The following is a 14,349-nucleotide window of genomic DNA, read 5'->3' on the forward strand; positions in this document are numbered from 1 at the left end:
TTCCGAGGAGAGCTCTGCACCACTGGCAGCACTGCACAGTCCCTCCCGCAGCAAGTGCTCTCCTGGCACGCTCTACAAACAGAGGCTTTATCTGTTTGCTGAGCATTTGTGAAACGTGGCTTGATGACTGCTAAATACAAATAGCTCTTTGGCAGTATGTATATTGCTGTTGGGATCCTCTTTTGCAAATCCTATGAGCATCAGCTGCTCAGAGCTTGCCGCAAGCATCTGATGGGTGGCCAATACAGCCAAGTACGGCCGCTGTGCTGGAGCACCTGAAGCTGCTGGATGCAGTTTGCCCTCTGCCTGCCCTCCTCCTCGCAGCAACTCATAGCTTTTCTGCTGGCAGACACTCAGATGAAGTAGCTACATGCCCTAGAGTACAGCAATATTTTTAAACATTTTGTTTCACAGCTATGTAGGAAGTAAGCTTTTGTTCATGTGGATTTACTCTTAAAATAGCTTTGTGAGTAAATACATGTTTTCCTTCTTTTTTCTGTCTTTGTTTTTTTTTCTTTTTTTGTTGTTGTCATGTATAATTCACTTCTGTATGATTTAAAATAATAAAGCAACTCTGAAACCTATTTCACATGCAGCAGAAAACATAAAGATCACCACAAGCATATGTAAACAGAAGCACAGGGAATCTGTGATTAATAAGGCTATATGTGCCAGCCTTGCAGCTATGAAATGTAGTTAATAATGCCTGCTCCAAGGAGGGTAATGCTTTATAGTAGAGAATATCATATCTTTGTTCCCTTCCTCAAATGAAACACATCTCATCTGTGTATGCTTTTCTCCTTCGGTTAGCCTGTATTTGCACTTCTTAGACTTTTTCCTAAGATGACAAATGGGTACATCGCAAAATTCATGACATCTTTGACAAGCTTAAGAGAATAGAAATGTATTTGTGGGCCCAGAACTGTTTCTTGTGCTCTTCCTTGTGACCCAGTGAAGGCCTGGCAGCAATATTTACTGAAAAACAGTGGAGCTAATGCTCTCAAGTTAAGATATTCTTATTTCCAGAGGTGCCTAAGCTGCAGCAGGTGGAGAGCAGAATGTATTGGATTTGCAGAAACTTCAAACTAGCTAAGGGTCTCTTGAACTGATTTTGCTGTCGTCGCCATGATGCTTCTGAAAGTCTTGCCTGCATTTTGAAGGAGAAGATTGTTTGAGGTAAAAGACATCAAGTTTAGTGTACTTTGTTTCCAGCAGATAAAAGGATCCTTTTAAGCAGGAAAACCTAAGCAGAAGCCCTGCCTAACCCTTTGATATAAGCAGAAATGGGAAATGTCTGATACTGAGAGTTAACAAATCAGCTGAGACTGGCAGCTTTTACCAAATAAATTTAAAAGCACACCAGTAGGATGAGTTTATGTCAGAAGTCTGTACCTACAGTGGCTAAATCAGAGCTAAAGAAAGGTGTTTGAATATTCAAGTTTAGAAAAAAAAAAACACAAGAATGCAACCTATGAAGTAATTTCCTCCGTGATGTCATGAAGTGGATTTCCAGCACGACCTGAGACAGTACCCCCTGAGAACTGGTTTTACTCTCAGCTGTCCACTCCATACGCTTCCCTAGCTTAAACTGGTGGGTCTGTTGTTAATGTGCTTTATATTTCCATTAATGTTCAATTAGGACAGCCACTAGAAGTCAATATTGTTAATAGGAAAATCTAACAAAACGTAATCAAATTCTTTCCATTAGATTAACAATTTGGACTTTTAATGGACAGGTTATTAAAGCAAACTTATTAAGGGGTGTTTTACACATATTGAAACTGGACCCTCAGCTAGCAATGAATGCTACTGTTCCCTTCTACTACACACTCCTTTTCCCTTGGCATTTTTCGGTGTCTTGTTTTTTCCATGCAATTAAAAGTAGTTCAGGGTAGGCATTTATACACAGTCAGAGAAAAAATGTCTTAATTCTTATGGTCAGAGTGTCATGTTTCCTACTCTATATTTCCTTTTTTTTTTTTTTTTTTTCACCTAACTTCTTTATTGAATACAATGCATCAGTTGTGGGGCATGAATTTATACATTGGCCTGTGAGCGGGTTAGGAGGAAACAAAGCGAGTTTCCCCAGCCACTTTTATCGTGCAGTACGGGAAACACCATACAACAATTTCCTCTTGGGTTTTCCTGGCCTTTCAACTTCCTAAGGCTGTCAGTGTGGGTATGGGTTTGTTCAGTTATCAAAGCGTCTTTGTAATATGGACCAGGCCCAAACCTGATAGAGTACACCTCAACACACTGTGAAAACCATACCCCTGCAGGATATTTATCTTACATGACCAATTCTTTAAAATGTGACCAACCAGCCTGTTTACTGTGAGTCGCTCTTAGCAGTCCATCACCAATACCTTGCAGACACCCCTGGGCAGAGACGCATTCGAAGCAGTGCTGCTCTGTTTCCCAGCTGCTGTGCAGTGCTAAGACCAGGCTGTTCTTATCCGTGCCTCACAGGAAAAGCTTAATAATGTTGGATGCCTGCTTAATTAGTTTGGGGAATTTCTCTGAATCTCCTCCACAGAAAATCCAGGGAGGAGTGAAAGACTCACCTCCCAGTCCTCTTGTGGCAAGAGCCTTTATGGTGTCTACCACATCTTTGTGTAGCAAATGTTTGAATACTCCATGCTTTCAAAACATTTCTTCTGGCACAGCATTTCATAACAATTAATAGGTTAGGGTGTGCTATTTGTTCCCCAGTTCTTCTGAGGGCCAAAGCAAAATGAAATGAATGAATTAATTTAGGTTGAGCCTCGAGAACTGACATTTTTATTAGGAATATGGCATTCATTCAGTTGTTTAAGTAGATACATTGTAGTGTTTTAGAGACTGCTTTTAACATTATGTGATGTTAGAAAATGCACTCTGGATATTGCAAGGAGGGGAGCAAAGTCTGCTACATTCTGAAGAACTAATAGATGTCTTGTGCTTCCAAAGGGGCTGCAATGTGTAGTTAAACAGAGCATGCTTTAGGGGGGCCTAATATAGGACAGGTTAGTAGCCACTACATTTTAAAAAGGAAAGCCATGACAGCAGAAGTCATGAAATAATTAAAACAAAACAAAACAAAACAAACAAACAAACAAAAACAACCAACAAACTGCAGTTTGTTTTTTCATTCTACCTTGTTTTTCATTATTACACTGAATAATAGTACACTGAGACAACAGGGATGTTGTGTTTACCTCTTGTGCATCCATCACAGAAATTTTATATTTTTGTATTTTTAAAATATGTTTTAGATTTTTTAGGAGCAAAAAGTGGTTTAGAGCAGCTTCTTTTCCCTGTAGAGGACATCAACTTTGACCCATCTGACTTGAAGACAGCTCATTTCTGGTTGAACTGTTTTATGGAGGGAGGGAGAATTAGATTTTTTGGTAATCCATGCAAAGCGTAACTGCCCTTGACTACTAAACCAACAGTTCATTTCTCATTTGAATTTGTGCTGGGATTTCATGTGCCTTTGGCTGGTAGAATGAGAGAAACCTCAATGTTCTCTTCGTCATATAAGTCATCCTTTGTGCATATGAAAGAAATAGATATGCTTTGGTTCAAAGAGCTCACAAGATTTTAAAAGTGGACTTGTCTGTTGTAGTTTCAGAGCAGTAGGAGCACAGCACTGCATGCAGGCTTTATGCCTGCCATAACCTACAGAAGTGTTTCTATATGAGGATACTTGAATGTGGGGAAAAATATAGCACTTGTAAAGGGCAAACTGTGCCAACACATATCCTTGCATGGAAGTATTACTTGGAAAAAAAACAACACACACACACACACAAAAAACAGGAGGGCCATTAACTTGCCCAGTATTTCTAAATTACTACTAGCCACACACATATATATACTTTCATTTGAGCCCTTTCTTGCAAAAGGGAGTAGTGAGCAGCTTTTACTTGGACTTATAGGAAAGCAAATAATTTTAATGTATTGGAAGTCTGTAAAACTAGAGAAATTCATCACTGGGATACACAAGATATTTCTCTGCACTTCTTCACCTGCTGCTGTAGTCAGCTACTCTTGCTCAAATTCACAGCCATTGATAGATATCTATTTCTCTCCCAGGCAGAATCCTAAATCTGAAATATATGTTTTGTTGGAATGAATATGCTTGGGAATTGTGCCACACTTTTTAATTCATTGTCAAAGGCACATGCAAGTCATGATACGAGTAGATTCATGGTTAGTAGGAAGACAGGAGTAAAGGGGGAAGAAAAAAGACAAACTTTCATGACAAGTAAGCTCAGCAGTTCTTCCTGTTATGATATGGTTAGCTGAATGCTTTTTCCAAACTCACAATAGGACTCTCCCATGAAATGTGGACCTGCACTTCCTACTTTGTAGGATGAAAATGGCAGTTCGTTATTTCAGTTCTCCTAAGAGTACATCCCTGCACAATAATTTTTCTTCTGCTCAGTTTCTGTATATCTTCACTCCCATTTGGGAGAAGGGAAGAGAAGAGGAGGAAGAACCTGAAAAGACCTAATTTGCTTAGTGGCAAAAAATATCAACAGATATCTGAGACATGGTAGAGAACTAGAAGATTTTGGCGTTGTTTTAAAACTGTTGTTTTAAAAACAGTTGGCTTTGGCTTTTGTCCATTTTAAACACACTCTTTCCCTATACAATATGATATTGCTCTATCACTTAATCAATTAAGAGAGAAAATTATGTAAAAGTTGGTTTTGACCATATTATCAAAGCTCCCAGATGTACGCAGCAGAAGATTCATTTTGCCTTTTGCTCTCAGTAGTGAGGAGGATATGACTATTTGATATGATTCCAACTCTGTTTCTCTTCCTTAATTTTCAAATGCTGAAGCTTTTGTTTACATTGGGTTATTTTGGAAGGTGCTATGGGAAATTTATGGTAATCAGCAAATGAAGTCTTCAGAGAAAGAAGGATAATTGACTAAAAATCACTGGAAATGAAAGAACAAAATCATCTTTGTGGTGCCATTGTATTGGTGAGGCAGAGCTGCAAGATTTTTTATGGCTGCAAGGTCAGGTACTGTGGAGGGGCTCACCTCTTCAGGCTTTGTCATCATTCAGAGGCAAAGGAAGATCATACATTAAAGTTACCTACACTAGCTTCTCTCCATCACCAGGCCTGAAGCTTTATTTCAGACAAGGTTCAAGGCTTCTGGCAGTATCTTCTTGGGATTAGAGAGCTGTGTTTGCTAAAGGCAGCCATCGCATCCCTGCTCCTGAGAGCACTCGTCTGGTCTGCACACATTAACTGTCTCACCTTCTTCCTTTTCCTTATCTATAGACCCCAGCTCCAAAGATACTTTTATTTCTACTTCATTTATCTCTTCTCATATCTTTTTTATTTTATTTTATTTATTTTATTTTATTTCCTTATTCTTACTTTCTTTTTATTCTCCCTGGTTGGTATGGTTCACAGTATTTTCCCCACGTTCCTCTCCTTTATTTAAGTTTTCAGCTTTTCTTTCTGAGACCGTTCTTGCTTGACTAGGATTCATCACTGTCTTTCCCTCTTTTCCATCTTTTCCCTCCCTCTTTTCCAGGTCTTTCCTCATTCCTGCCTTGCCATCTGTCTGTCATCTTTTCTTTACTTCTCTGTACAGCTCTGTGCCTCAGTCCACAAGAGGTACCCTTTCCCTGTCCAGGTGTTCCCTGTCCCTCCTCCCTAGCTGCCAATGTAAAGCTTTGTAAAGAAATCTGCATCTCCCAAAAAGCAGTGTTTCTGAAGGCTCTAATATGTCTGCTCTTTATAAACCTGAGACAGAGGAAAAAGCTGAGAACTACTTCATAGAAAATTGTTAGCCATTTTCTCAACAGGAGACATTTCATAGAGGTGAGACTCAGATCTTCTGTTTTGACATTTCATCTCACAGAGCAGATACTGTGGCAAGATATCAGAGCCTGATTTTACCATGTATGTTCTCACCTGTAAAAGAGATGCTGGAATAAACTGGGAACAGCTCTGACTCAGCCAATGACCAGTTAGAAGAAAACTATCTGCTCTAGACCTGCATTGCACGATTTCCCAAAGCCTATATGCATATGAAGATAAGCATAAATTCTTTTGTTTTCAGTTTTCAGCCACTCCCCCCACCTGCCCTTTTTTTTCTTTTTTCCCTTTTCCTTATCTGCACCAAACACTGTGACAATGAAGCTCTAATTGGAATTTGCCTGTGGATCTGAGGTCTGCAGTGGCTGCTGTCTCTGGGAGCACAAAGGAATCGATCCTATGCGAGAAAAAGGATTCAGGTGGGATTATCTGACTGTAGATGGTCAAAGTCAGAGAGAATGGTAAAGGAAAGCTTTGATGATCCTCTCAGAAAGCACCACAGGGAGCAGGGCTGCCACGAAAGCACTATGCTGATCTGTCATGGGCGCCCACTGTTTTGACATGTAAATACGCCTGGGGAGGCAGACCATGTCCCCAGAAAGACCTTTCTTTCCAAAACTGCGTCCCTGAGAAGGAAACATTTGTAGCTGGTTGTCATGATGTTATTTTTATGCCAATGTTTGTGTTTCAAACATTTTCTTAAGGATGGGCAGACAACAGAAGTCTGCAGTGTATCTTCTTACTGTTCTATTCACTGTCTCTTCTAAAGAAGGACTAATCTGGAGATGGCATTGCGAAATTCACTCTAGAGTTCAGGTAGAGACTGTTCCCCTTCAGTAAGAAAAACTGTACTTTTCAAATCAATGGATATTCACTTAAATACAACTTAATCTTTAAGTATTTGACTAAGCTATCCACTTTGTTTATTGCTACATTTTTTTTTCATTTGAACCTATCACATATATTAGTTGTGACTTCACATAAGTAAAATTTGCACACTCTGACCTGTAGCTAAAGGAGCAAATAAGACCCACAGTTAATGTTTCTTCTGAATATGCTAATTTTGAAACAATGCACTGTAATGTGAAAGTATTTGTAAAACATTCTTAAAATATTCTGTACACTACTGTATACACTCAAAACTAAGTCACTAGCATTGTACATTTCTCTGTGATCTGAAGATGTGTCAATGAAATGTCTCTAGATTGAAAACATCTAAATATTTTCTAAAATTCTTATGACAGAAGAAGTAGAGTGAATAGCATTTGTCAAGGCTGAGGTCCAGACCGATGGAAATAGCTGAATCATTAATCACTCCTTGAGGGAAGATGCATAGAAACTTCTTATAAAAGATAAGAAACACAAGTGTAATTTATTTTCTGGTTTGCCCATTCAACCTTTTTTTTTTTTTTTTCTAATAATACAGAACATCTGCTACATCTTCTGCTATTCAAGACTTACAAAAGTATCTACTCATTTATAAATATTTCTAGATATGACTTAAATGTGATATAGGAATGGGCTATGATAAATAACATCTAAACTTTATTGTATTTCTTGTACATAAGCCTCAAAGTACTTCGCAGGAGACGCCAAGACTAGTGTCTCTCTTTTGCAGGTAAGGAAATCAAACCATAGATAAATGAAATACCATGAAGGAGAGTACATGAAAATGAGCTCCATGTCAGAACTAGAGCAATGGCTATTTTGTCACTGTCTTGCCCAGCCCTCTTGACTCCTACAATTCTGTAGAAAGACTTCTGAAGCGTTATCTACTTAGGAAAGAATGAGATTTTAGCCCTGCTAAATGTTTCTCAACTCTAAATTTTCTGCTTATATCATGGCTTTGTATGTAGAAGTCTGCTTAAAGAATTGTACAGGTAACAAGAGTAATCAGAATTAATATATAAGGACAGACAGGTGAATATAAAGGTTAGAATAATGTTAATTGTTAAAACAATTTGCTCTTATCTGACAGTTTACATCATCTGTGAAGTGTTGTATTATGATTTCTTGTTCATATTCATTGATGAGAAATGAGTATTTAAGCTAGCATTTCATAACATGTGGCAGGATTGATTTTCCTGCACTTAACTTCTATCACTTATTATTCTTTTTCATTTCTACATAGCTGTTGACAACAGAATACATCGGAGGCACTCTAAAGTAAGGTATTCAGAGAGCATGCTGTAGAAATATGCCCCCACAGTTTTCTTTCGCATACTAAATATCACTTTTGTATATATACTATGTCGAAGTTAATTATTTGGGAAAGGTAATTGTAAACATTTTAGTGCTTTCATAGACAGTAAGGAATACCGTCATTATATTTCATTACACTTCTCATTAAAATCTGACATATCTCGATATATTTATTGTCCAGGAATATTAAGCTACAGAGTTAAAAATGCCATTGCTAGCTAGCCACTTTTCAATAGTTTTATAATTGCTTCTAATTTTACCAGACAGGATTTTCAATAGTGAGCAGTTATTTTGATCCCTTTAACTTTCAGGTGGCAAATTTCATTTGTGATAGAGTACTTATTTTGAAAAGATGAGCACTCTACATAGCGTTGAGTAATGTACATAGCGTAAAAAAAAGAGAAATAAAAAAGTAGTATTTAAAATGATTAGCCATTTTAAACAATTTGTGCTGTTTCCTGGGCTATTTGGAGGTATCTCAGAAGCATTATCTGCACTTCAGGACTTCTGCATGAACATGGTACTGAATTATAATGGAAGGAAAAAAGATTTTGAATGAATTAAACAGTGTTATTCCAGTGACTTCAGCAATTATCTGAGGAACGGTGTTAAACCACTTGTTCTAATGAACTTTCTGTAACTTGTAAGACTCTTCCTCTAAACCACAGTGAAAGAAAGGTAAATAAAATGAGTTGCCAAGTAGCAGGTGGGAATTAAATTTGGGAAAAGAAGCCGAGAGATTATGACCTCCTGTTATATCAATATGTGACCACTGTGCAGGAGGTGTCCAGTCTATTTTCTGATTCTGCAATAATACTATGTTTCTGAATAATAATAAAATTAATGCCCTGCTGTTTTATAATTTCATTTGCAAAGGATTCCTCTGCATCATTAAAGTCAAATCACTGAAGATCTAGAGGAGATAGAACCATGAAAATTTAGCAGTATAAATTATAAATCATGTTAGAGAAATCATATTGCTGTTTTTGAAAAATATATGAAATCAGTACATGAAAAAAATGCATGAGATACTGAGTACTTAGATTTTAGCTAAACACTTGATAGCAATTCCAAGGAAAACATCTGGAAAGTTAATTTACTTTGTTTCAAATACAATGCTGTGTAGGCTGAGGAAAAACCCAGCTAAAGCATCATAGTTGAAGGACAATAAGGACAGCAGTGGGTGTCCTTGGAGAAGCTGCATCTTAGCTAATATTTTCATGAATGGTATGGAAGGAGGAACAAAACAAGAATGAAACAGTAAATGACATTAACATATTAGTAGTAAGGACAAGGAGTCAGAAAGAAAAAAGAACACAACAGAAGAAATTGCAAAAGACAGCACAGGATGCCAAAATGAGACAAAGACTGACAAATATAAACTCAGAAATTTGGGAAAGATGTGAATGGAATATGATGGCCAGCTGGAAAAAAACATGGAAAGCTCTCCAGTAAATGCAACGCAGGTTTTTAATGTTGTAAAGCAATTGGAAAAGTCAGACATTTGGGGAATTTTGTGCAAACACATGATGTTGCAGAGAATGGCCATTGGTATTCAGGGCTTTTCCTTCTGACTCAACTATGCTGAACCCGTGGCATTTAATTTTGAACATGAAAGTACTATAAAGCACTAATTCAGTCACAAGTAATTCTGAAAAGTTAGAGTCAGGTTGATAGAAAGATTGATTCGTTAGAAAGCTTTAGATAATCTAGCAAAATATGTCAAAAAGTTTACACTTGGGAACCTGTTAATAGTCTGGAAGTATTTGAAGTTGAATCATTCTGGATGACACAGAAATGGCTGGTGTGTTACAAGTTTGCCTTGCTGGTCTACCAGGCAGTAGTGTCATAAAAATATATATGTGTCTGTGGCTGCTGACCTTAATACGTGTTTTAGAAGTATATTGTTTTTCTTTACAGGTAGGTTGGGATCATCAGTTCCCCAACCCTGCTTTTTGTCCCTTCACCTAGGAACAGTGGGCTTTGGCTGGAATGTGGGGACGGTGGGCCAGGGAGAAGGCCCTGACTCCGGGCTCCTGCAGATGGGTGCTGGAGGGATGTGATGGCGGTCTTGGTCCCTGCCCACACAATTCAGCCATTCCTGCAGCCCCTGCTGCAGCTGAGCCCCACTTCGGGCTGGGTTCTGGCCCCCTCCTTGTCCTGGACCCACTCCCTGTGGTTTGGAGTATATGCTGTATGACACAGAGCCCAAGGCTGCATCCTCGATTTTTGATAGTGCCTAGACAAAAGCCTAGGAAGCAGCTGGTTGTTAAAACAAATTCCCCTCTCATTTGATGAGTTGCCAAGAAGCATGGATATTTATCAGCTTATTTCTGCTGTGTCCCAATGTTTCTGTATTCATTTACTAAGTACTGAATTTGTATCTCATCTGAAAGTGCACTGTAGCCAGAAGATCATGGCCTTAACCAGCTTTTATCGAGCTACATTGAATAACAGTGAAAATGAAGATACAGTGGCATAACTTAGCTTAAGATAAACTACTGAGTTTCAGTGGACTTCTGTTTTTCATAAAAATGTTTAATTAAAAAAAAACACCCCACTGGTACCCATAAAAACATGTTGTTCTTTCTAAGGAATTATGACAAGCCTCGTGTTGACTAATAACTGGTGGTATTGTGATAGAAATTGTAGAGGGTTTGAAGTTATTTAAGAATCATTATTTAAATATAGTTTCCTCTTGTCTCCAGAAATAATGGAATAATAATAATAAAAAAGAAAAGCAGTCAGGTACGATGGAAAACATACATTTCCTGAAATTATGCCCTTCCCCCTACCTTATATTTTTAAGAAGATCCTGGGCCTTGAGTCATCCAGTCAGTGGCAGAAGGATGTTCAGTCCAGACAGCAGCGGCATGTTGCTCTACACCTGTTGGTGGGATTTGGTTCTGCTGGTGCTGAGGGAGATCAGTTTTGCACTCTACATCATCCCAGACGTTGTCCAGCTACATGACAGTTGTGAAAGTATGTGAATAAGTAGCAAAACATATTTCAACTCAATTTTTCAGAATTTGAGCTTGACTTCAAACTCGAATATCAAACTCAAACATTGAACTTGATGTTTGAGCTTGACTGCCTGAAAGAAGAAATGCATAAGTTTAATGCTAAATTTAAGTAGAATAACAAATTTCTTGCATTTTTGGCTGCACTGCTAAATCACCAAAATAACAAAAGATATGGACAATAGACTCTCACCATAGGTCATCAGTTTGATTTAATTAAATCTAGCCATAATTCAGTTTATATTTCTAATACCAATGGCTTTTTTTTTTTGGGGTAGACATCTTCATTCGGAATGTTTGCTTATGTAGGAGAGAGAAGTGAAATAAAATATTACATATTAGATCCAATTTTAGGGCAGATCTAGAATCAATAAAAGAGATTAATTAATTATAAAATAGGAATAATGGATGTCTGTGGAACTGCCCACCTGAAGACAGCTAGACAGAGAGAGATGTTTAGATTTCCTTCCGCGAGAAAATATATTTTTGCTAGGTGATTTTGCCTGGCTTCAACTCTGTCATCATGAGTGTAAATGACATGATTTGATCCCTTGAACGTCATACTACTTGTTTTCAATGGCCCAAGAACAGAAATGTCAAATCTACTTGAAAAATAAAAAAGTTTTGGTCTTTAAACACTTCCTAACACAAACTTTCCCTGGTGTTACATGTCTCTGTGCTACACTACTGACTTTTACAGGGAAATGCACAGCAGAAAGTTTCAAACTACTTCTCGTCACATTGTGAAATGAAGTGCTGGAGTATATATGTCCACAAAGGGAGTTACCAGTTGCCCCAGTTGTGCCCACCTAGCAGGAGACTGCAAGTGTAAGTAGGTATTTAGACAGACTTGCTTGAGGCTCTCCATATGCAATTGTCTGTTTTTCATAAGGCATTGCTGCAGTTACTTTTTTTCACTTTCAAGATCTGTTTTTTTTGTCTTTTTTTTCCCCCTTTTTTTCCTTACCTTAGAAAATATTGGGTTTCCACTCAGAAAATTTTCTGCAATGCATGGTCTTTTAAATTCCAGCCTTACTTGTTTTTTTTTTTTGGTTATATCTCTTTTTCTCTCTGACAGGCTGCTGGCAATACAACTATGATAGCACACAGTGTTTGATATCCCATTACAAAAGCACCTGCAGAATTCAGAAACTAGGCTAAATTAGGTCCACAATTTTTAATGAATTTTGAATTATGCAGTTAATCTATTTGTGAGTTTTACAACTCTTTCATTCTGAAAGAAAAAAAAGGAAAGAAATGCAAACAGACAGTCAAAAAATGATATCTAGTTATTGGGCCACATGTGGTAGAATGCTGAGATTTTATTTTCTTCTGGAACTACTACCTCTTATAAAGCGCATCTATCATATGTAATGAGGGCTGTCAGGAATATTTAGCTGAGAAATAGCTACTTGATATGCTAATGGTGGTCCCTTAGTGAATACATTTGGTTCTGCTGCCTGACATTAATGGTTTTCATAATCTAATGAATGATGTGTGTAATAGAGGTAAGGCCACAGGGAATGACATTCTGAAACTAAGGGAAGTACTATATATGTATTTTATAAACATATGCATTTTTTATATATATGTACACACACACACACATTCACAGAGAGAACACAAAGTTCCTTTTCCAAGATGGATAATATCAGCACCAGCTAGGGAGAAACTACATAGGTTGAGCAAATCTTTGATATTGACATTTTAAACTGTAAATTCTAAAATATCTGAAGTTCCAGGACTGCATGAAATACCAAGGAATGTAATAAGCAGGAAGACTCCTCTTCGCTTTCACAGCTCTTCGTTACTCTTACTTCAGAAACTGAGACCTTGTCCCTCAGTTCCTGCCGAGGACAGCAGCACATCTGTCCCTGCAGGCTCCTTGTGGCTGGGAAGAACTGAGAAACCCTGATGAACACCTGCAACTCATTGAAAGATGCCATCCTACCCATGTATTTCTCTGAAATGGCTTTGGAGGAGATAGGCAATAGCTGTTAGTGCAACATGTGATATTCAAGAGCTGAAATCTTCCTCGTGTGCCTGCATCTGGTTGGGTGTTTGTACTGACAAGCTCTTGTGGCTATCTTTACCTGGCTAAAAAGACAGGGAATTTCAGTTCTAAGACTGAACTTTAGCCCCTGCTTCTGAAAAAATTATGTTGGAAACTTACTTCCTCCTTGGAGAGGAAATCATTTAACCAGTAGTCATGCTCTTGACAACCTCAGCTGTTAGATACAATAGAGATTTTCCCACTTTGCTTGTCCCTCCATTTTCACATGCTGCAGGTGTGGATGCTTGCAGGATTGCCCAGTTTGCCCAATACTCTGACAATGCCTGCTTGTTTCTACAGCTGAACTTTCTGCTACCTTTCATATGCAGAACATCTGGCTGTGGTCTTGATCTCGTAACTAGCTCTGAATATTAACAGTTACAGTGAATAAAACAGAGTAACAAAGATCTACACTCCCATACAAATAAATTTGTGGAAAAGCATTTGTATAGAGCAGGTCTAGAAACTATACCTCTATATTAGTAGTCCTGTCTTCTAACACAGTCCTGGTATCTCCATGACGGTCTGAGTGGCCTCAGAGTTGTGCTTGATGTAGAGCAGGTCCAGATGGCCGAGTGTCCTCTTTGTGATGCCAGAAAGTGTGTCTGCCCATGCAATCCAACTGCAGAAATGAAGTAGCCCCACAAAAAATTAACAAAGTGAGGACTGATAAAGGCCCTTAATGATCTAGACATAAAGCAATTTGGGTTCACAGAGGACTGATCTTGCCGCTCAAACTCAAGTGCTATTCTTGTGAAAGAATTACAGCATTAGACACCGGAGAGAGCACGAGGGGTGTAATATGATTCAATTTTTATGAATTTTTCATGTACCTGGAAATGTGCTCTCAAAGCAATTGGTTTGTGCATGGACATGCAATACACATTGAAATCTGGGACAAAGAAGAATCTTTAAATGATAAAGTAGCAGCTTACAGGCTACTACAAGACTGTTTCTTGTGTTTGATCTCATATGATATTTGTGTTATTTTTATAATTATAAAGGGACAGAAAAATGAAATTAATGAAATCTGTAGATGACATTAACTTGTGAAGTGTTGCAAATACCAGAGATCCAAAGGAAAGGAAAAAGAACTTGAAGTATAGACCAAAAATAACAGGCAAGCCTTAGAAGACTTAGAGCCATAGAAAATGAAAGATAAGTGTATCTAGAGGAAATTAATACAAAAGAGATGCAGTGAGAGGGAGTGACCTAGCAAAGCACGACACTGCCAAAGCTCAAGGA

At 38.1% G+C, this 14,349-nt stretch overlaps 1 long non-coding RNA gene across 1 annotated transcript in view; it reads right to left on the minus strand.

Moving 5' to 3' along the window:
- Positions 1-10,858: 10,858 nt before the first annotated feature.
- The window catches only part of LOC121072351, a 51,795-nt gene continuing 48,304 nt past the window's right edge, over positions 10,859-14,349 (minus strand). Inside the window, exons 2-3 of the long non-coding RNA XR_005821146.1 lie at positions 13,577-13,726; positions 10,859-10,994 (exon numbers count right to left, since the gene is read on the minus strand). This is a non-coding gene — a long non-coding RNA (uncharacterized LOC121072351). The remainder of the gene's footprint in view (positions 10,995-13,576; positions 13,727-14,349) is intronic.

This window comes from Cygnus olor, chromosome 6, assembly GCF_009769625.2.
Source record: "Cygnus olor isolate bCygOlo1 chromosome 6, bCygOlo1.pri.v2, whole genome shotgun sequence".
Classification (NCBI taxonomy): Eukaryota; Metazoa; Chordata; class Aves; order Anseriformes; family Anatidae; genus Cygnus; species Cygnus olor.